At 41.0% G+C, this 23,296-nt stretch overlaps 2 long non-coding RNA genes across 2 annotated transcripts in view; one reads left to right on the top strand and one right to left on the bottom strand.

Moving 5' to 3' along the window:
- Nucleotides 1–14,959, bottom strand: part of LOC139196808 (uncharacterized) — a 31,803-nt gene extending 16,844 nt beyond the window's left edge. The window contains exons 1-2 of the long non-coding RNA XR_011581853.1: nucleotides 14,839–14,959; nucleotides 1,072–1,204 (exon numbers count right to left, since the gene is read on the bottom strand). This is a non-coding gene — a long non-coding RNA (uncharacterized lncRNA). The remainder of the gene's footprint in view (nucleotides 1–1,071; nucleotides 1,205–14,838) is intronic.
- LOC139196806 (uncharacterized) lies at nucleotides 14,038–23,290 on the top strand. Its single transcript, XR_011581852.1, has 2 exons — nucleotides 14,038–14,499; nucleotides 23,157–23,290. It is a non-coding gene; the product is annotated as an uncharacterized lncRNA (long non-coding RNA).
- The last annotated feature ends 6 nt before the right edge of the window (nucleotides 23,291–23,296 follow it).

Below are 23,296 nucleotides of genomic sequence, written 5' to 3'. Positions count from 1 at the left end.
CTTTGGGTGCTCTTGTTCCTTTGGCAGAGTTGATGCAGAGGTGAAAGAGGCGGCAGAAATAGCTCTTGCCTTGCTTCGAGTCGTGATGCCCAAAGTGACACCACTTGCGACGAGGACGCTCTTGTTCTTTGGGCCGGTTATGGGAACAGTTTGAGCCTTCCTTGATGCCATTGATTTTGGAAGTGTGCTTGAATTTCTTGAATGGAGAAAAAGATGAGAGGTAGAGATGGTCCTACCAAGCGTGCCAAATTTGTAAACACGAAAATTTCCTGAAACGAAGGAGACAAGAGCACGTGCACAAAATAATATTTGTATTTGATGATTTTGGGTTACAATCTCTCAAATTTGATCCTCTGATTCGATCTCCATAAGGTGTTGATTTGTGGATGTGCGATTGATCCAAAGGGCCGTTGGGGCTTGATCTTAGGATGAACGAATGATGAACGATGAACGCTTTCTTCAAGGCTTTTGGGGCTTGATCTTGAAGAACTGTTGATGAACGGATCTTCAAGGGCATTTGGGCTTGATCTTGAAGGATGGTTGGATGTGTGGATTTGTTGACGTTGTTAATCCAAAAGGCCGTTGGGGCTTGATCTTAGGATGAACGGATGATGAACGATGAACACTTTCTTCAATGGCCGTCGGGGCTTGATCTTGAATTGGTGGAAGTACTTCAAGGGGCCGTCGGGCTTGAGCTTGAAGGCGGATTTGGCGAAGAACGAAGAGAGTTTTCTCGATCCTTCGGAATTTGCTTGTGAGCTTTAGAGTTTCAAAGCTTCAAGGCTTTGGTGTAATATTAAATTGGTTATGAATTTTTTTTTGTCCCCCCAAATGAATGAATTAGCCTTCTATTTATAGAATTCTAAAACTTGATTTTTGGGATTAAATAATCAAATGAAATAAATCATTTATGCCGAGCGTTGACACGTGTCCTGTTTGATGACTTTTCCAACTTATTTCGATTTTTTGTTTAGACACACGCTACGTGTAAAATTTATGTAATACATGTGTGTTGAAACTTTGATTTATCGGTCAACATTTATTTACCGAAATTTCGATGTCTACAGTTACCTTATCCAAACCTCTTCACTGAACTTGTAGACCTCCCACACTGTTCGGGTAGAATTTCTGGATCTGGTCCCTCGCACAGCTCCCCAAGGAAGTGAATTTTTCTTGCATGTCACCGTGAGGCTCACAATCAAAACTAACAAAGATTTAAGCGTGCCATTGTTATCTTTGTATAACAGATTGTTGAATAGATGTGATTTAGTTTGATTACTTGTGCCACAAGTTATTTAAACACAAGATAAGGGAAAATGACTTAAATACATAAGGGAAAATGCATTAAATGACATATCTACTATATATAAGTACAAACAAAAGAGATTCGGGCAAGGTTGAGCTTTTTGCAACCATTTCTCTTTTGGTTTATAGAGGTTTGTCTACTGAAAGGGATGAAAAGTAAATAGGTTTTACTAGAGGGAATCGATACTACAACACTAAGGGAAGGTAGCAGAGGTTCTAAACTTGATAAAAGATGGTTTTTCCTAAGGGAACTATTGCTAAAAAGGACTGGATCTAGACAAAATTCAGCTTATTGGGTACGAACTGGCTTGAGAGCAGAGCTTGGATGTATTTTGATTGGTTTGTTGAGTGTCCTTATCTCTAGTGTCCCTCTCTACTTTTATAGATAATTTGGCTTGACTATCCCATCTTTGCCTTTAACTGATATCTTTCAAAGGGCAATGAGTCATCACTTAATTACTCATCCATATCCTTAAAAAGTGCTTGTTGGCTGGTGGTGAGGTGTTCTCTACTCCCCATGACTTCAATCATAGACATGTGGCCTATGCTTTTGCTAAAATGGCTTCCCACTCCTCTCGGGCCTATCAACTGGGCTCGGGCAAGTCTTCATTTGCTTTTGCATCTCTGGGCCTTCATTATCACAAAGCCCAATGTTAAATATAAACCCAAACATTGCCCCCTTTAATCATTGTCAAGTCTGTTAACCAAGACATTGATAACAATTAAATTTAATTGCAGGCTTTAACTGGGTACTTATGCCATTTACTCAACTGTTTTTGAATAAACCTTTGCACTAACCCACGATTTCCAACGTTAACTAACTGCCTGTTAAATAACCCCCATTCAAATTTCCTCGGCCATCACCTTCAACAAACTCATCTTTTTGAATTCCCAGAACTCTTGAACCTTTTGCATTCTCAACCCTTTCTTGCCCTTTTCTTTCAACCACTCTTATTTTCTTCCTCAAAATCAACTATGGCCCCCAAACTTTGCCCTGCATGTGAGTCTGGAGAAGGAATTGTCAATCTGTGCCATCAGCTCAACGACCTTCATTGCCATCGGGCTAGCCTGAACTTGTCTATTTTCTTCGAAGAAGGAGGGGTGCACTCTCTGGGGCCTGCCTGGACTGCTCGAGTTCTAATTGCAGTGGAGAATAACATGCCCACTACCAATTGGTTCACCCCCAACCCCTATTCCGCTAAGGTTGGGATCTCTACCTCAAAGTGGTCAAATTTTAGAAAGGGTTTCCCACTAATAAAGGACAACGCTTGGCCACAGTGGGTGGATAAGCTCAAGCCCATCTAGAAGCAGAAATGGATGGCAAATGACATCTACGAGCTCATCATGATGTCCAAGGTCACTATCCCAGTTAAGCCCTAGCTTCTGGCTACTGCACTCCTCTTCTGGAATAATGAGACCAATATATTCAACTTCAGAATAGGTCCCATAACTCCTGCTGTCTTGGACATGGCTCAGGTCTTTAATCTGAGGCCTTTGGGCAAGTGTGGATATCACGCATAACTGGACCTCGCCTTCTGGCCCAACCACTGAAAGCTTGGAGGCCTCTAAGTCAATCACCCACTTGGAGTACAACTCCTCAACCTTCAAGAGCTATGGAACATCTTTCCCGGCTTCATTCCCTTCATGAAGAAGATGTTTAGCCTGCCCTCTTTTACTGCAGATAGGGCCCATGAACACATGTATTTCCTTTTCTACTGGTTGAACAAACATGTGTTCCCTAGTAAATTGAATGGTGTAAAGCTGAAATGGATTCCACTAGTGAAGGCTTTGCATTCTTTTGACGATGTCGCCATTCATCACGGCACATCTCTATCACCTTCTCCATGAGATGACTAAGGTCGAACCATTCGAGACCAACGTTAATGGAGCTACTTGGATGGTATATCTCTGTCTCAAGTGGTACTTCCTCGAGTTTTGGGCTGCCAACCTGGAGTTCCTTGAAGGTGTGGCTCCAGCCCGAATCTTGGCAGAGGTTTCTATCACCAACCATTCTACTTTCGCTTGCCTCTACTTCTTCAAAATTTGTTGGACTCGGGCATATTTATAGTGGAGGTGCCTTTGTGCTTAGGAGGTACCTTTGGTTCTCGGACCAAATATTCCAGGATTCCTTTGGGTAAGATGCCAGTAGCTCGTGCAAGGAGAAATTCATCAGCTACATCCAATAGAGGGACCTGACCTGGGAGTACGAAGAGATAGAGTGGGGTACGAGAGCGAGCTAGAGGTCTACCACCCTAACTTCTGTGGTAGATAACTGGGATTCAGGCATGCCATCCCAGTGCCCTTCTTCCACTCTCTGCATTGTGGGACTTTTTATTGCCTTCGCTTTCCCTCCGAGGTTACATTTTGGGCACTCGGCACAGCTTGAACATGATGAGTAGGATTGCCCACAAACCCATGGCCTTGAACTTTGAGTGCACTCCCTAGTTTGCCACTTGATGAGAGGCCAAGTGGTCAAAAAAATACGATAAAGACATTAAGGAGGCTCACGACAAACTCTTTAGGTAAGTCTTCTTCAAATCTCTCCCAAAGAAGGATGAGTTTGAAAGCTAGAAGGAGGCCATCAACTAAAAGAACCAGTTTCTTCTCATAGGTACATCGTATTGCTTCTGTCTTTCTTTTTTAGATGATGCTTTTATAGTCCGTGGCTAGCTAACCCCTTTTTTTTATTTGCAGCCCAAGGCAACACTGAGGAAGTGGATGTCGGGCCAAAGAATGAGGCTATAGATGCATTAGTCCTCCAAGAGGCTACTACGAAGGCAGCAAGGCAAGAAATAGGGTCCAACCATGCTTTTAAGGATGCTGGGGACATCTCAAAACTCTTTAGTGAATCTGAGGCTGGGCCTGAAGGGAAGATACCTTGTCTAGCAAGGGCTTATGCAGTGGAGTCATCGAAGTCTGAGCCTGAAGAAAGGCCTCAAGCTCAACTTGCCTTACCTGGCCCAAGAGTGATTCCCATGAAGAAAAAGACCAGAGCTCAGACATCTCAAACCTCAAAACCTTCCTCTGCCCACCCAATTGAAGATGGTAGGAAGAAACAAAAAGCTACTAGTAAGTAACTTAGTCGAAGTTCTTTATTTTTTCAATTCTAATTTTGATGAGTTTTGAATTAATTCCTTATCTCTTTTGTAATTAGGGCCTCCAGCTACTAAGGAACTTGCCTTCACTCCCAAAGAAACGCAGTCAGGCGCAGAAATGCAACAAGAAGATAAGAAGGTCTTCGCCAATATCCTTGAAGAGTTGAAGGTATAATTTTTCAATCTCTGAGTATTAAGTTGATTTTGAAGTTCACCTTCCTTCATCCCCTTGCTCAGCCTTTGTTGTTTTCTCGAAATAGGATACCAGAGTAGAAGGGATTTCCCAGTTCGATCGGCGCATCCCTCTCATTGGGCCAAGCCCTCAGAGGTACAATTTTTTTTCTCTCAACACTGGCTTAGTTGTGTTTTCTGAATTTCAAAGGCTAATCATTCATTTATGTTGTTGTTTAAGCAAGGGGAGGTACTTTAGTTCATCAAGTCGGGCAAACCTCAGCCCATACTTCTTCCACTATTCCTCCAGCCATGGTGGTGACTCCCACTTCCCAGTTTAATCTAACAACTGGGGAGGGTTTCATTATGTGGAGGATGACAACACCTTTATAAGTTTTTTTCTTTAAGCTCTTCCTTAAATTTTTGCTTCAAGTTTCTTTGTTAACTTATAATTTTTGTTGTTTTCTGCCAGTCTTCTTTAGTGAACAAGACCACACACCAGCCAACACCAGCTTTTGGGGAGCCCATAGTCCTTGAGATACCAGTTGTCTTAGAGGTGACTAGCCCCAAGGCTCCCCAAACTTCATCTCGGGCTAGCCTGCCTGCTTCTTCTAAGGTAACAGCATTAACAGAACCTCATCCCAAAGCTTAAGGTTCAGCTTAGGTATACAAGTCCTTTCGTTTCTGTTCTTTCTCTAGTTTAGGTGTAGACCAGCCTTTTAATTCATCTTTTTATAAGCTTCTACCGAGGGTTCAGGCAAGTCTTCCCCACCCGCAGTGAGCATGACTGCCCTTTCTCGGCCTTTTAAGGCATTTGGAGTCACAGGGATCCCTATCCCTCAACCTAGAAAAGTTGTTACCACTGCCCCAAAATCTTCCCCTTTCATTTTCGTTGAAGATGCCTCTACTGCTGCTACCTTTAGGGGTGCTAGAGTGATGCCATCTCCTCTAGCATCCATTCCAGCCACGGCTTCTTTGCCCGAACTAGTCAGGGAGTTCGGGCAAATCAAGACAAAGCTGAGGTCACCAAGGTGCCCCTTCGAGCCTCAAGTTCTGCATAGAGGGTTCAAGGAATGGATGCAGAGGGACTTCACTGCCTCATTTAGCCTCAAGGCACTTCAAGAAGCTGAGAAAACACTCACTGAGTTGTACAAGGCTTAACAAATGTCAAAAGTCGAATATGAGTCATTCATCTCATTTTTTGAGAACTTGAAATCTCTGAATGATCAACATCTTTGGCTTGAGAGGCAACCCAACCGAGTGAAGTGTTATAAGGAGAAGCATTCCAGAACCTCCAGCTCCTTGCAGGAGCTAGTGGATGAGGGCTCAGCCATGGAGGATCGCATCATGATGGTTGATGCTGAGATCTAGAAGTTGGAGGATCAACTTTCTACATTAAAGGCTGTGTAGATGACCTTCTCAAGCAAGTTATATCAGAAGATTGAAGAGGTGAAGATAGTTAACCAAGAACTGGAGGATTCTAAAGCCCAATTGGCCAACAACAACATCGCTTTAGAATAGCCTGGTCGCATATTCACCATTATGCAGACTTACCATTCTAGGATAACTACTTTAGCTAGGGATGTAAACTAGCTAGGCTAGGATCTTTTGTAACCTCCTCTTTGATGAAATAAAATGAACACTTCTTTCTTCATTTTCTGCTTGTCCATTCATACTTTAATGCTTGTTTTAAATGCAACTTCATCAATGTAACAATATCTAACATCTCACAAAGTTGGGTGATATTTCTGTAAAAACTTAGCATTAACTTGGTGTCTTTGTAAGTTTCCTTCTAAATCCGCCAAGTAGTACCTTCCTCTATCTAACACTTTGTTGATGATGAAAAGGCCTTCCCAAGTGGGACTCCACTTCCTAAAGCCCCTAACTTGAGCTCCCAAAGGTAGAACGACCTTCCATACCAACTTCTATTCCTTAAAGGTTTTTAATTTTACCCTCTTGTTGTAGGCTCGGGCAACAACTTTCTTCCCTTCTTAGATTTTGTTCAAAGCTTCAATTTGGGCTACATCCAAATCTTCAATCCCTTGACGCATGGCCTGGATGAATTCCTCACTATGTAGTCCAAATTGGTTTTGAAGCCTTACAGAACTTGCATTGATTTCTATAGAAGTACATCATCTTGCCCGAAGGTTAATGTATAAGGGATGGTCCTATTTCCTGCCCTCTTTGAAGTTCTATAATCCCAAAAAGTATCCCAACTTCTCATGCCACTTTTTTGGGTTGTCTACCACCATTCTCTTAATGATGTTTACCAAGATCTTATAGCTAGCTTTTGCTTGACCGTTGGATTGGGGATAATAAAGGCTAGACTGGATCATCTTTATCTTGAACTTGTCTGCAAACTTTTCTACTTCCTTTGAGATAAAAGATGACCCTCAGTCTATAAAAAATTATCTTGGGCACCCCATATCTATGTAGGACCTTGGTCTCAATGAACTTTTTCACAGCAGCTGAATTGATGGTCTTCACGGCTAAAGCTTTTACCCACTTAGTGAAGTAATCATTTGCCACAATTATGAAGGTGTGCCCTTTGCTGAAAGCTGGGTATATTTTGCCTGATGAAGTCCATTGCCCAACCTCTAAATGGCCATGGCTCCACTACTAGATTTAAGGGTACTGAGGGTATGTGTTGAAGAGGTTCATGCTTTTGACAATATTCACATCCTCTAGCATAAGTTTTATAATCATGTACCATGTCGGGCCAAAAGTAACCATACCTTCTCAACAATCACCTCATCTTGGTCCTAGCTTGATGTGCCCCATAAGTGTCTTCATGCTCTTTAACCATCACTCTCATTGACTCTTCCAGGCCTAAGCATTTCAACAAAAGCCCATCTGGAGTCTTTCTTAGCAAGGTATTGTCCCACATAACAAACTTAGTTGCTTACTGCCTAATATTATTACTCGTGGGGGAAGAAGGGTCTTTTAAGTACTAAATGATGAATGTTCTCCAGTATTCTATCACAGGTTCTTTGGTCATTACATCCAGGCTAAATCTTCTCTCAAAGATAAAAATGAGATTTCTTCTTTGTACATCTACATTCACCTCAAACCTTTTTTCTTGCACCTGTGCTCTATAAGCCATATGTGCCATCTCATTGGCAATTACATTTGTTTCTCTGGGGACATGATTGATCGATACTTTAGTACCCCAATAGTTTAGCAACTGAGTAGCTACCAAGTAATAACCTGCCATTGTGAGATGCATGGACTTGTAATCTTCATTCAACTGATTAATCACCATCTCAGAATCACTATATATTTCCACCTCAGTTGCCCCCAACTCTATCAGGATTTTTAAGCCAATGATCAATGCCTAGTCCTCTGCCATGTTGCTAGTAGTCTTTTGGTAATCCAGAAGGAATGAATAACAATGTTGAATCCCCTTTAGATCAATGATGACAATCCATGTTCTTGTAGCATATTGAGTGCAAGACCCATCGAAATATAACTTCTAAGAAGTGATCCATTGGCTAGTTATTCTCCTTACTTCTCGCTGGATCCATTCTTCTTTGCTTAAATGCTCTTTACTAGGTAGGATCCAAAGGCTGGCCACTTCCAGAGTTCATGGGATGTTGACAAGCTTCTCTTTAGAGTCTTGGTGCTCTAATAGGAAGTCTGCAATTGCTTGCCCCTTTATTACCCTCTGAGGTACATACTGGAAGCTAAATTTTGATAATCCTAGATTTCACTTCCCAATTCTTCCATTTAGCATTGGTTTAGACAACATGTATTTAATTACATCAGTCTTGGCAATTATATGGATGTGGCAAGGCACCATTTAATGCCTCAATTTGCAGGCAGTGAAGTATAAAGCTAAACATAGCTTCTCAATTGGGGTATATTGCTTGCTCCTTCCCCCCTTCATTGTTTTAAGCCAATAAGCTTCCTATTGACTTTTCAAAAGCAGAAATATGGAGCTTCAAAGGTTTCCCCTTCTAAAGGACATGAGCACTAGTGGAGAGTCTAGACAATCTTTTACTCTGTCAAAAGCTTCTTGGTGTTATGGGCCCCACTATAACTTATCTTGATTCTTTAATCTTAATAAAGGAGTCAATGGCTGGATTTTGTCCGTCAAATTAACAATGAATCTCCTTAAAAAGTTGATCTTCCCCAATAGCCTTTGCACTTGTACTTTGTTGGTGGGGGAAGATGACTTCATTATAGGCCGAGCTTGGTTTTTGTCTATCTCCACACCTCTCTGATGAATAAGGAATCCCAAAAAGTTACCCGATCTAACCCTAAAGGCACATTTCGTAGGATTCATTTTCAACTTGTGGGTCTTCATTCTCACTAAGGCTTGTTTAAGGTCTTCTAGGTGCTGCTCTTCAGTTTTTGACTTTACCATGATATCATCAATGTATACTTCCATGCTATGCGTGATTAAATCATGAAAAATAACATTCATTGCTCTTTGATAAGTAGCACCAACATTTTTCAGCCCAAATTGCATGACTACGTATTCTTATGCTCCTACATGTCCTGGGCACCTAAATGTTGTCTTATGTATGTCTTCCCTAGCCATTTTTATTTGATTATATCTAGCATTCCCATCCATAAAAGATAGAACCTTATGTTTTTCAACTGCATCTATGGATAGGTCAGCCATAGGCATGTGGGACTCATATTTAGCCATGGCTTCATTAATGTTTCTATAGTCGACACAACATCGGATGATGTTAGTTACAACTTTTAATACAAGTACAATGTTGGCCAACCACTCAATATACTTTGCAGGTCTAATAAATCCTACCTTTACTAGCCTCTTAATCTCTTCCTTGACTTTCTTTTCTATTTCCTTCGACATTCTTCTTGGTGTTTGCTTCACAGGTTTGTACCCCTCTGTGATAGGCATTTTGTGCTCCACTAATCAGGGGTCCAATCCAGGCATTTCTGTGTAATGCCACTCATGCAAAAGGTTAACTATTTTTGCCCGATCTCTAGCCTCTAACAAGCCACTAAGTTGTATTGGCCTTAGATCCTCCCCAGTTCCCAAATTAATGGTTTCCAAGGGATCCTATACTTTTGGTGCTAGTTTATCAGGCCCTGTACATAAAAATTCAATTGACTTTGGGGCCTCAGGCTCATCCTCTGGCTGGTCCAAGTCATATATACATTCAACCATGTGAATGGTGGCTTCTACTTTTTCTCCCAAAAACTTTTTCCTTCCTTGTCCTTGGTGCCTGAAGTTTCTTTTTTCCACTCTGCCACCTCATTGGCTAAGCTCTCCCTAATCTTTTTTCTTTCTCTCTCATACACCAACAATCTTTTAATTAGGGAACTGACTACAATCACTTGGTCCTTCCTCTTCTCATCTGTCATCATTGGTGTTGGTGGCTGGGACAATATAAGGCATGTCTCATTCCCCCGTACTGAGAGAAAATCCTTGTTCTAGGAGCTTCTGGGCAATCACCTTGGTAGGGAAATCGTTCTTATTAGCACTTAAGCATTGTAAGATACCAACACTGGGATTGTAAAAATTTGCCTTTGCAACATTGGTTGTGGGGAGAAATGGTCATGATTCGGCCTCCACTATCTCCCAGAATCCTGGTTCATCACCTCTGGCTTCATGGTAGAAAACAACTTGTTGGTGTAAGGTGGATGGCATAGATAAACTCTGGTGCATCCAATCTTTCCCCAGCAATGCCCCAAAGGTAGAGCTGTTGTCCACCACAAAGAATGCCAACATGATTTTCTTGGATCCCAATTCTACCTCCAAAGGCAATATCTCATATGTTCTGGTGATAGCCCTAGAGAAACTGGACATTATGAGATTAGTAGGAATAAGATCTTCCTCACTTTTGCAAAGCTTCCTCATCTATTTGAGTAGAAGCACATTGACTGCTGCCTCACCATCTATTAATACTTTCTTGAAGGCTACTCCCTCTAGATGAACTATCACATATATGGGCTTCAGATGGTTTGCCAAGGTTAGACTTGGCTTGCTGAACACCATTTTGTCAGAATAAACCTTCTTGAGCTATTTTTGTGTAAGGCAGGGCAAGTTTTCCAAGCTTGATCCTTCTTTCCTAGCTTCATCAATGTTCATAAATGCCATCATGGTTCTAGTGCCAAATAATCACCCTTCATTACTTCTGGTTGATCTGGTTCTGCATAGAACATGGCTGATAAAACATAAGTCATGTTTACATGGAAGTTATTGGGTCCTAGCATTTCTTCTTCTTTCTTTCCTCTAATTTGATACACAAATTGATCCATCCATGCATGTGTATCATTGGTTAACATTAACTCGGGCACTTCCTCTTCTTTTGCTATACTAAAGTCATGCAACTCCATTGGGATTTCACAGAGATTATCTACCAGTAGAGGTGGAGGTATCCCTCTTTCAGGGGAGATGGTCCCAAAACATATAGGCTCTGGATTATAGCCTGTGTAGGCATTATCACCACTCTCTTAAGCTATTCTCAAGATTATGTACTTCCCTAGATGGGGGTTTTGAGGTACATGATCTCATTCACCTTCAGCTTTACTATTAGCTCTCTTTATCTCTTTCTTACTTCTCCATTGGAGTTGTCTTCTTCCCACTTGGGTGACCTTTCCGAACTTGACATTCTAAAAAACTTTTGAAATGGTAGGGATTTTCAACGAATTCATATAAGCCTTATGCTGCCTTTGAACCCTCGTTATCATGGATACCCCCATCTCTCTAACAGGTCTCCCATCTTTTCTAACTATGTACCACTTTCGGCTGAGTCGGGCTGAATCTTTTTAGTAACTAGGGAAATTGGGTTCATTGTTCTCTCTCGCCATCCTTATCTTACACTGCTATGGTAACTTGGCTGGGGAGGTTTCACATCCACCCACCTTGGCAACTTTGCTTCTTTGCTCTCCACATCTTCAAAGGCTTCATAGTTTCTGAATACCTCAGATAGGCCTTTAGGTTCTAAATCTCCTTTTAATCTCTGGAACACATTCTTGGAGGTTTTTTTTTTTCTGCGGCCCAAATAACACTTATGTGGGCTTCTTGTTCCTCTATCTTTCTTCTTTTGACCAACTCTTGATCAATAACAGTGCTTGATGTTGGCACCTCGAGTTCACACTCACATTGGCACCTGTTGCATAAAACGACTCATCTGACCACAGCTGCTTGGGGTTTGTTGGGCAACCTTCTAATACCTTTTGTGGGCCTAACAACTTGCCTTCTCTCTCCCCTCATATTTCAGGTACCTTTTGCTTTTCATTTTTCAACCCAGTTAAGGTTGATCATGTTGATTGGGACTTCTAGGAATGGATTTATGTCAATCATCATATTGGGTTGGGGGTTTTTCCAATAACAGCTTTCCTTTAACTATGAGATCCTGGATCCAATCCCTAAACTGCACACAATTAGCTATGGAGTGATTGAAGGTGTAGTGAAGTTTGCAGTACTTCTTCCCTCTAAGTTCTTCTGGTTTGGGTATTTTCTTGGTGATGTCAGGCAAGATCACCTTAGCCCTCACTAAGTCTTCATAGATGTTTGTTGCCTTGGTTAGATCAAAAGAATAGGCCTGGTACTTTGGGGGTTTCATAGGCACAAAACCTCATCATTCATCATGATCTTCTGGTCCTTGACAGGTTGGACTAATCATTTCACCATTAAAGGTTTGAAAGGAATGGTCATCTGTGTAGCACACAACTTAATCCCTTCTCCCACATTGCTATCATTTTTTCCCGGCTCTAGGCTTTCAACTTCAACTAGTGTATTAGGGCTTTGTTCTTATAAAAAATGAGGCACTTTAGGTAAGTGATTCTCTTGTTGTTCCTCTATCAGTAACTTCTCATACTTAGTAGCTGCGATCACCAACTCTTGAAGCTCATTAAACTGTACATCATAGAACTTCTTTCTCAAAGATAGCCTCAGAGCCTTCTAGGAAATGGGTATGAGCTTAACATGATTGATTAAGAAGAGGCACCTCATCATAGTTCTCCTGAACCTCATCCTAAAATCCTCTGCCTCATGTTCATACTGCTTTACCTCCACCAAATCATTAATGGTCATTTCTGGCTTCATCCTATAGAACTATTCATGGAAGGTCATCTCCATTTGCCCCCAGTTGGCAATGGAATTAGGTGGTAACAGAGAATACCATTGAGAGGCTAAGCCTACTAATGAATTTTCAAACAGTCTCAACTTGTAATTAGGGTTGTCTTCAAATGCCACACAATAGTTTGAAAACTTAAAAATGTGGTATCTGGAAGACACATTACAGTTTTCCCCACTTAAGGTTGGGAATGCAGGCATCTTGATGTTGAGCGGGAAAGAATTTTGCTCATCAATGTACTCTAGATAAGGCTTCTGGTATGGTATCCTAAATAGTAGGCAAACATGTGGCTGAGCATTGTGGACCACCATCCTTCTTAGTTCTGCTAACTTATTTCTGAGTTGCTGGTTAGCCACGTTGTTGTGTGGGGTGGAAGAAGTCCCCCACTTCGGGCTGCACTTGTTGCCTAAGAAAGCCTCCCTCTATGGTTCTAAATGCCTCCATTTTGCTTCTCCTCCCTTATTAGCCAATGATGGTGGCCTATAAAGGAAGGGTTTGCCCGCAACTATAGGTAAGCCTTTCCCTCTTGTCTCTCCCACTTGATGGGTTGTCTCAAACTTCCTTTCTTCTAGCCCGATTTGCCCCCTGCCATCTAGTGGGAATAGTAGAGGGTCGGGCAAACTTGTTTCTTGAATCTTCTATTCCTCTGGCCGACTGGTTCTAGCATCCTCATTCTTTTTCCCCTTGTCTTTCTTTTCCTCGAGTAAGGGGAACAAAAGAATCATTGGTCCCTTATCTAGATTTGCTTCTCTGGTTGGATCCCTGGCATAGCCATCCCTTGGTGTAAAGTACTCTAACTCTAGCTTTTTTAGCAGAATTCTTGTTAAGGAAAAGAGTCTGCTAACTTCTCCTCTAGTCTCCATAGTAATCTTCTCCATGCTTCTTAATACTTGCACCATAGTAGCTTGTAAGTCTTCATTAGTAACTTTTCCACCTGACTTCTCAGAAGAAGTCGGGCTCTCTAGAATCGCAGGACCTTGTAGTGAGGGAAAATCTTCCAGGTGATCTGTCATGTTTGCTTTTGTCGGACAAGGTGATAGGATTAAAAGCACACCACAAAGTAGCACACAAATGTCCTATTTATTTTCCTTACTAACACTAAGATTTGTTAATTGTAGCATATGAAAATAAGGTTCTTTTCCACAGAAGATTGTTTTATCTAACTACTTAAAATGTCACAAAAACTAAGCTGCTATTAGAGGTATGATAAGTTCACATCCCTAATTTCTTTTTATTATAATAATTTCAACTGGATCTAAGTAATTCTAAGTCATGGATCTATGAATAGTGTGCGTTCGAGTCTCTCAGCGTCTATTTTTTTTCATCGAATGGTCTCTGTTGTGTCTGTGTATTTGTGCATCCATGTATGAATACGCTCTCTAAAAGCTCATTATTGTCCTGGGTAGCCTCATAAATTATTGATTCCTTGCTTTCTATGTACAATGTTATTAAATTCTATTTTCTATTTTTCTGATTTTGGGGTGGAGGGAGTGAAAATATAGTAATTTTCAGGGATTTTGGGTCTTTGCGGGATTGTTTTTGGGTAAATTTGTGATTTGCAGTTGATTTTAGGAATTGATATATAGGTTTGGTTTGAATGCACTGACAGAAGTTATTGTTTTTGTTAATGCAGATAATGAAAGGTCAGTTTGAAAGTAGAAGGGGTTGAAGTGGTGTCTGGTTAGAAGGAGAGAGATCCACGGCAGTGGGCACGACCATGGCCGCGGCCACGAATAGGAGAGATTGTTGGCGACATCGAAGCTTCTCAAGGAATTGACTGAGGAAGATGACATGAAATTACAGATTTGGATTTCATCAGCACGGCCATGATCATGAGCATTTTGGTAGTCTGCAGCTCTAAGTTCTTGGTATTTCTTCTTACATTTAATCTGGTTGAATTTAGTTCTTGGTATTTCTTCTTACATTTAATCTGGTTGAGTTCAGTTCTTGGTATTTCTTCTTCAATTTAATCTGGTTGAATTTTTTATTTTATGGGTTTGTAAATTCAAGTTTTTTTTTCTTCTGCAAATTTATATTTCCATTGAAGCTTTTGAACTGTTTTGTTTGGTCTCCAGTATGATTACTTATACACTATTTTGCCATATGCATTTGCTACAAAATGTAAACTTATTTTAAATGAAACATGTTGAAGTCTCTTTGCATTTGCATAAGCTATTGTGTGTTGTTAAAAGAGAGAGGGCATCTACCATACAGCACACACGCCATGGGTGTACAACTAAGTTTGTCATGGAAGGATTTCTGGATTTCTTCGATGCCCTCTCCTTCAGCCAAACCTCTGCATTTACATGAATTTTTAGATTGCAGGGTCTGACAGCATAAAGAATATAGACCGTTAGCAGCTATAGATTTATTTTTCAAAGCATTTTGGATAGGACAATTAATGGATGGTAGAAGTAAAACTGAAAATCTTTTGCATAATCATTTATATAGGGCACTTATACAATAGCTATCAATGTATAAAAGGCACTTCTACATGATATGTTGGAATCTTACAATTTAAGAGAGCTACCATTCACTTTCACATACACCATATTAATCGTTTACATATCTGGCAATTTCATAGCATTTGACGTTTTATCCTATCTACAACATCTAAAGCCTCATTACTTTAAGTAGAAAATTACTTTATGCATATGCAATTTACATGTCTTGACACTAAGGAATGATTTTTGGCTTTTTATAATGGCTGCTCTGTTGCTTGGAATTGTCAGTGCTTTTAGTTCTTCATTTTCTTTTCTTTTTGGAAAGCATGAGCGTGAAGTTGGTTCACTGAGTTTGACAAACAAATATATTGAAGTTTTAAAATTGATTTAAATATGTCCCATAGATTTTTTTTCTTTTTCTTTTTCTGATTGGTGTTGGCATACTGAGAAAAAGTATAATAACGGCTGTTTGGTTGCCTCTGTAGTATTTCATAGTTATTCTGATCTCCACTGGTTCTTTAAATGGTTTGCTTTTTTACTCTTGCCATCTTCTCTGTATTTTGGCTGCTTCTCTCTCCCGCACTTCCTTTTTTACTCTTGATTTTGTGGTTCTCCGGCCGCCGTTAGGTTTTTATGGTCGGACAACGATGGAATCCAAGGACGATGACTACTAGAAATTTTTATTTTGAATTCGGAATTGGTTTTATTGAAGCCCCCTAATTGATTATAATTTCAATTTAGGTTTGATATTTATGCATCAGGAATTTCATTTGAACCCTCATAATTGGATAATACTTTTCCCATGTTAGGCTTCTCTGACTGTGGTGATGCAGATGCCAAATTGGAGTGGTGCTATTAATGGAGGAATCTGGTAGAAACGATGAGTTTGTAGATTGAATTTGTATATGATGATAATGAAACATAATATGTTGTTTTTGTAATTCTTTTTTCTTTCAAAGTTTATTGCTCTGTTGTGTTCGTAACCTCTGGGTTCTTACAGTTCTTCGTCTCTTTTCAACTTCTTTGCATTTTTATCATTCATTTGTGAAGAAATGGGTCGTACAAAGTGGTAAGGCTCTGAGGAAGGCACTTGCCACCAAGTGCGTTTCGTTTGGGTTTCTAATGCCGAAAATTAGAATTGATAACTGCAAGAGATTTTTTCCGAGAAACAATCAAATTATTGAATCTAAGTTGCTAATTGTTTTAATTTTGTATATGCTACAGTTAAATCAACACCTACAACTGGAGGAGTCAAGAAGCCTGACTGCTACCACCCTGGAATCGTCACTCTTCGGTAAGTTTTCAACACAATATAGTTCGAATCCTCTTAATCATGTTCTTGAATTTTACTATATGTATCGTGTTCTTTGCATTTCGTTATCTGAACTCTGTTCTTTGAATTTGGTTACCGGAATCGTGCCTATCATTTGGTGTTTAATTAGTTGGTTGTTTTGTAATCAGATTGCTGAACAAATGTTTTGTGTCAATTTGGCTGTCATAGTAAGATTACTTCATGGAACGGTGTCATTGTTGTGGCATGTGAATGTTGAATTTTTTCTTAATTTAATTTGGGAAAGAAATGTGTTTAACTGTAGTACTATATGATGAAGTTAGCATCATTATAAATTGGGAACTCAATCAGTGTACCATTAGTTGTGCACATGTCTGAATATTGGTGCTTAAGATGCATGAGTTAATGACATTAGCACAGCACTATAATTTCTCGACATGTCGTGAGCTGAAATGCTACAACAACAACAACAACAACAAAGCCTTTTCCCACTAAGTGGGGTCGGCTATGAGAATCCTAGAACGCCATTACGCTCGGTTTTGTGTCATGTCCTCCGTTAGATCTAAGTACTCTAAGTCTTTTCTTAGGGTTTCTTCCAAAGTTTTCCTAGGTCTTCCTCTACCTCTTCAGCCCTGAACCTCTGTCTCGTAGTTACATCTTCGAACTGGAGTGTCAGTAGGCCTTCTTTGCACATGTCCAACCCACTCATTCCTAATCTTATCCTTTCTCGTGAGCCCACACCTCCAACGAAGCATCCTCATCTCCGCTACACCCATTTTGTGTACATGTTGATGCTTCACCGCCCAACATTCTATGCCATACAGCATCGTTGACCTTATTGCCGTCCTATAAAATTTTCCCTTGAGCTTCAGTGGCATACGATGGTCACACAACACGCCGGATGCACTCTTCCACTTCATCCATCCCGCTTGTATTCCATATATTCTGTCTTTGATTGGCTTAGGCAAAGACCTTTAGATTCCAACACTTCTCTCCAAAGGTTAAGCTTCGCATTTACCCCTTCCTGAGTTTCATCTATCAACCTTATATCGTTTGCGAAAAGCATACACCAAGGAATAACATCTTGAATATGTCCTGTTAACTCATCCATTACCAATGCAAAAAGGTAAGGACTTATGGATTGTTGATGCACAAAATCAGTGAGGACTTTGGTACAACATAAAGTATTAAGTTTGTGACCTTCGCTAGAGTGCTCCAGTCATTAGTGTGGATAAGAATGTAAAAGGATAGAGACAGGAGAGCAAACACAAGATGTACATGGTTCACCCAGATTGGCTACGTCCACGGAGTAGAGGAGTTCTCATTAATTGTGAAGGGTTTACACAAGTACATAGGTTCAAGCTCTCCTTTAGTGGGTACAAGTGAATAATTTAGTACAAATGGCATTAGGAAATATTTTGGGAGAATGATCTCTTTTTATAAAAGAGAGTTTCTAGCCTTGTTCTGACATTGACACATGTCGTGTTGTGATTGGCTTCCGATGTTGACACGTGTCGTGCTATGATTGGCTTCTGATGTCGACACGTGTCGCTCTGTGATTGGCCTCCTGGTTGGAAGGGAAGCTCTTCGGTTGGGGACTTGCAAGATCCAAGCCGCTAAGTAATCACGAAACTTCTAAGTACCGAAGTGTGATATTGTCTTTACTTGCCTTATCTGTCTCATAAGTAGATGTGGCATCTTCTCTGGAAGTACTCTTCCTCCGTCCAGGGGTGGTATCTTTAATTGGTGGAGATGCACAAGGTAATGTATCAATTTCACTTGAAGCTTACTTGTAGTTTCAGGCTTGGTCAAGCACGATACAAACCATGTAGTAAGAGTCCCCCAAGTCGCCGAGCTAGGGGATCTGCTGAAAGAGGTGACATACAAGGTAAGCAATCAGAGCTCTAAGCAATCAGTCCCAGATCAGAAGTTTTTCGAGTTCCGGCTGATTGTTCTCATTCTCCTTATCTTGTAGGCAGCATGAAGAATAAAGAGAAGAAAATGAGAAGAGATGATATGAGATACTTTTGCTTTTGAATAAGTAACTTTCCACAGGCTTATTCTTGAATTGGGCTGGAGGGTTTTCTGGTTACCTCCAGAGTATAAGGGCAACTGAAGAATTTGAGGGAAAACAAGTCCATCAAATCTAGAGTACGTTCGACCCTGCTGATATGGGATACTTTTGCTGTTAACAAAGTAGTGGAAGTATCGACACATGTTCTGTTTCGCTTGTCTCCACATGCTTCCTTGTATCCTTCTCACTTGCCCTATCTGTTCCTCAGGCAAATGTGGTATCTTCTCTGGAAGCATAAGATGTTGAAGATGAGTACTCGAGAGCAATGCCAAGTAAGTAATCAGGTAAGGGGTTCCAAGTAAGCAGTTCTTGAATGGAAGCTTGATTCCAAGTGCTGACTGATTGCTCTCTTTCTCCTTGTCTTGCAGGTAAGAACAAGGCCAAAGGAAAAGACAGGGAAAAAGCATGATATGGGATACTCTTGCTTTTAACCCTGATTATATGAAATATTCTTGCTTTGGTGTAGCTTGTTTGCAGAGGTATCGGGGGGAAAGAAGGCTGAGTATTTCGAGAGGCTTCGTTGGGAGTGCCCTCTCAGATATGAGGAAGGGTTGAGCATTTTTGCAGGTCTGCCTGTCCGTTGAGGATGGAGGTCAACATATATAGAAGTCTCCCTAACAACAAGTAGTAATGCTATTCCTTTACCCTTCTTGGTCATAACACTGAAGTGGGAGCTGCCAGCTTCACGTGTTTTAACTCTGTCAGAGCACTTTGAAAAAGTGGTCTGTGGTATCTGGAAAGCTGATGTTGGTGTGAAGATTATAGACAAGCTTTATCCAAGGAGATCTGGCTCTCGAAGTTGAGAAAGCGATGCCTCTTCGGTTTTCGAACAAGCGATCCTGTCGGGGATCTGGCTCTCGAGATTCAGAGAATGGTGCCTCTTCGATTTTTGAGAAAGCAATCCTGTTGGGAGTCTGGCTCTTGAAATTCGGAGAGCGGTGTCTCTTCGATTTTTGAGAAAGTAATCATGTTGGGAGTCTGGCTCTCGAGATTCAGAGGGCGGTGCCTCTTCGATTTTGGAGCAAGTAATCTTGTTGGGTGTGTTTTCTCGAATGTGAGTAAAGGTTGGGCATTTTTGCTAGTCTACCTTGCCACGGAGCACAGAGGTTAACACACAGGGACTTTCCAATTATCCAGCAGTGGTGATGTTCCTTTACCCTTGTGGGGTAATAATATGGTAGCTAAACCTTCAAAATTTATGTGTCTAAACTTTGTTAGTGCTGTTTCTTTGCTATTCTTTTACCATTCTTGGTCATAGCGATGTAGTGGGAGCCGCAAGCTTCACGTGTCTAAACTTTGTCAGAGATCTTTGGCAAAGTTATCTGTGGTACCCATGAGCTGATGTTGCGTGTGGAAAATGGATGATTGAACAAGAAGATTCATGTGTTTTCTACTACACCAGAAATCTTCGACAGATTGCCGGTAATTTCCGCAAAGCTGACTGTGCATGTGACAGGTGCTGATAAGGCTGAGAAAGCAAATGCCTCTTCGATTTCTGAGATCGGCCCTCGTGGTCTCTGAGCAGACCAGCTTTTGAGAAAGCAAACACCTCTTCGATTTTTGAGATCGGCCCTCGTGGTCTTTGTGCAGCCCAGCTTTTGAGAAAGCAAACGCTTCTTTGATCTCTGAGATCGGCCCTCGTGGTCTCTAAGCAGCCCAGCTTTTGAGAAAGCAAACGCCTCTTCGATTTCTAAGCAGGCGCCTCTTCGATTTCTGAAGCTCCGTCGAGTGCAGATTTTTATAGAGGCTGGCATTAAGTTCCAGAGCACACTTGAATCTCCACCAGTAGAAGCTCTTTTCTTGCACTTCTAAGATCTTGATTTGTCCGACCTCTTCTCTCTTCAACACCTTTGAAAATGTCTAGCCCTTCCGACCGTCGTTTTGACTTGAACCTTGGTGAAGAAGCAGCCGCGCCTTCTCCAGACAACATATAGCGCCCATCATTCTTATCCCCTACTGGTCCCCTTACCGTTGGGGATTCCATGATGAAGAATGATATGACCGCTGCGGTGGTGGCCAGGAACATTCTCACTCCTAAAGACAACATACTTCTTTCCAAACGGTCTGATGAGTTGGCTGTTAAGGATTCTCTGGCTCTCAATGTTTAGTGTGCAGGTTCTGTGTCGAATATGGCCCAACGCCTATTTGCTCGAACCCGCCAAGTTGAATCATTGGCGGCTGAAGTGATGAGTCTCAAGCAGGAGATTAGAGGGCTCAAGCATGAGAATAAACAGTTGCATAGGTTCGCACATGACTATGCTGCAAACATGAAGAAGAAGCTTGACCAGATGAAGAAATCTGATGGTCAGATTTTACTTGATCATCAGAGGTTTGTGGGTTTGTTCCAAAGACATTTATTGCCTTCGTCTTCTGGGGCTGTACCGCATAATGAAGCTCCAAATGATCAGCCTCCGATGCCTCTTCCTTCTAGGGTTCTGTCCAGTACTGAGGCTCCGAGTGATCACCCTCTGGTGCCTTCTCTTTCTGGGGCTCTACCGACTGCTGAGACTTCTCCTAAGCAACCTTTGTGAAGGCCCCCCTCTTGTTTGTTTATTTTGACTCATGTATATGTACATTTGTAACTTATCGGAGATATCAATAAATAAGTTTTTCTTCATTTCAACGTATTGTGTTAAATACACCAAAGCCTTCTTCACTAAGTTCTTTGAATTTTTCTTTTGTTGAAGCTTGTATGTTGAAGCTTTGTGAGTGAAGCATGTAGGTTGAGGTAGTGTTCCCTTAATTTCTCGAGTGAGGAAAACTTCTCGGTTGGAGACTTGAAAAATCCAAGTCACTGAGTGGGCTCAGCTATATGAATCTTAGAACGCCATTGTGCTCGGTCCTGTGTCATGTCCTCCGTTAGATCCAAGTACTCTAAGTCTTTTCTTAAAGTCTCTTCCAAAGTTTTCCTAGGTCTTCCTCTACCCCTTTAGCCCTGAACCTCTATCCCGTAGTCGCATCTTCTAACCGGAGCGTAAGTAGGTCTTCTTTGCACATGTCCAAACCACCGTAACCAATTTTCTCTCAGCTTTCCTACAATTTCGGCTACTCCTACTTTACCTCAGATATCCTCATTCCTAATCTTATCCTTTCTTGTGTGCCCACACATCCAACGAAACATCCTCATCTCCGCTACACCAATTTTGTGTACGTGTTGATGCTTCACTGCCCAACATTCTGTGCCATACAGCATTGCCGACCTTATTACCGTCCTATAAAATTTTCCCTTGAGCTTCAGTGGCATACGGCACTCACACAACATGCCGGATGTACTCTTCCACTTCATCCATCCAGCTTGTATTCTATGGTTGAGATCTCCATCTAATTCTCCGTTCTTTTGCAAGATAGATCCTAGGTAGCGAAAGCAGTCGCTCTTTGGTATTTCTTGATCTCCGATCCTCACCCCTAACTCATTTTGGCCTTCATTTGCACTGAACTTGCACTCCATATATTCTGTCTTTGATCGGTTTAGGCGAAGACCTTTAGATTCCAACACTTCTCTCCAAAGGTTAAGCTTCACATTTACCCCTTCCTGAGTTTCATCTATCAACACTATATCGTCTGCGAAAAGCATACACCAAGGAATATCATCTTGAATATGTCCTGTTAACTCATCCATTACCAACGCAAAAAGGTAAGGACTTAAGGATGAGCCTTGATGTAATCCTACAGTTATGGGGAAGCTTTCGGTTTGTCCTTCATGAGTTCTTACGGCAATCTTTACTCCTTCATACATATCATTTATAGCTTGGATATATGTTACTCGTACTCCTTTCTTCTCCAAAATCTTCTAGAGAATGTCTCTTGGGACCCTAACATACGCTTTTTCCAAATCTATAAAGACCATGTGTAAATCCTCTTTCCCCTCTCTATATCTTTCCATCAATCTTCGTAAGAGATAGATTGCCTTCATGGTTGAGCGTCCTGGCATGAACCCGAATTGGTTGTCCGAAACTCATGTCTCTTGCCTCAAGCTATGCTCAATGACTCTCTCCCAGAGCTTCATTGTATGACTCATTGGCTTAATACCCCTATAGTTTATGCAATTTTGTACGTCGCCCTTATTCTTATAAATAGGCACCAAAGTGCTCTTTCGCCACTCATTTGGCATCTTCTTCATTTTCAAAATCTTATTGAAAAGGTCAGTGAGCCATGCTATACCTGTCTCTCCCAAGACTTTCCACACTTCGATCGGTATATCATCTGGGCCCACTGCTTTTCTATGCTTCATCTTCTTCAAAGCTACAACCACTTCTTCCTTCCTGATTCGATGATAAAAGGAATAGTTTCTACACTCTTCTGAGTTACTCAACTCCCCTAAAGAAGTACTCATTTCATGTCCTTCATTGAAAAGGTTATGAAAATAACCTCTCCATCTGTCTTTGACCGCGTTCTCTGTAGCAAGAACCTTTCCATCCTCATCCTTGATGCACCTCACTTGGTTTAGGTCCCTTGTCTTCTTTTCCCTTGCTCTAGCTAGTTTATAGATATCCAACTCTCATTCTTTGGTATCTAGTCGCTTATACATATCGTCATAAGCCATTAACTTAGCTTCTCTCACAGCTTTCTTTACTCTATATAGTCGCTTAATTGTCTTTTTTGGGAAGACCTTGGAGACTTGGTGCAAGGAATTGCTCAGACATATCGTTATAGATATCCAACTCTCCTTCTTTGCTCTATCTAGTCACTTAATTGTCTTTTTTGGTTATATCTCAGGAGTTTGTCAAGGAGAAAGTTTGTGAACAAAAGAAATCTAATCGAGTGGTATTTTCTTTTTGGCAGATATCATGAATTATGTTTGGGTGTTTAAACAATATTTGCCTAAAAGTATACTCTGTTTTTTAGTGCTAGTTCAA

The sequence above is a fragment of the Malus domestica genome, chromosome 01 (genome assembly GCF_042453785.1).
Source record: "Malus domestica chromosome 01, GDT2T_hap1".
NCBI lineage: Eukaryota > Viridiplantae > Streptophyta > Magnoliopsida > Rosales > Rosaceae > Malus > Malus domestica.
This window is presented reverse-complemented; position numbering and strand designations above follow the sequence as displayed.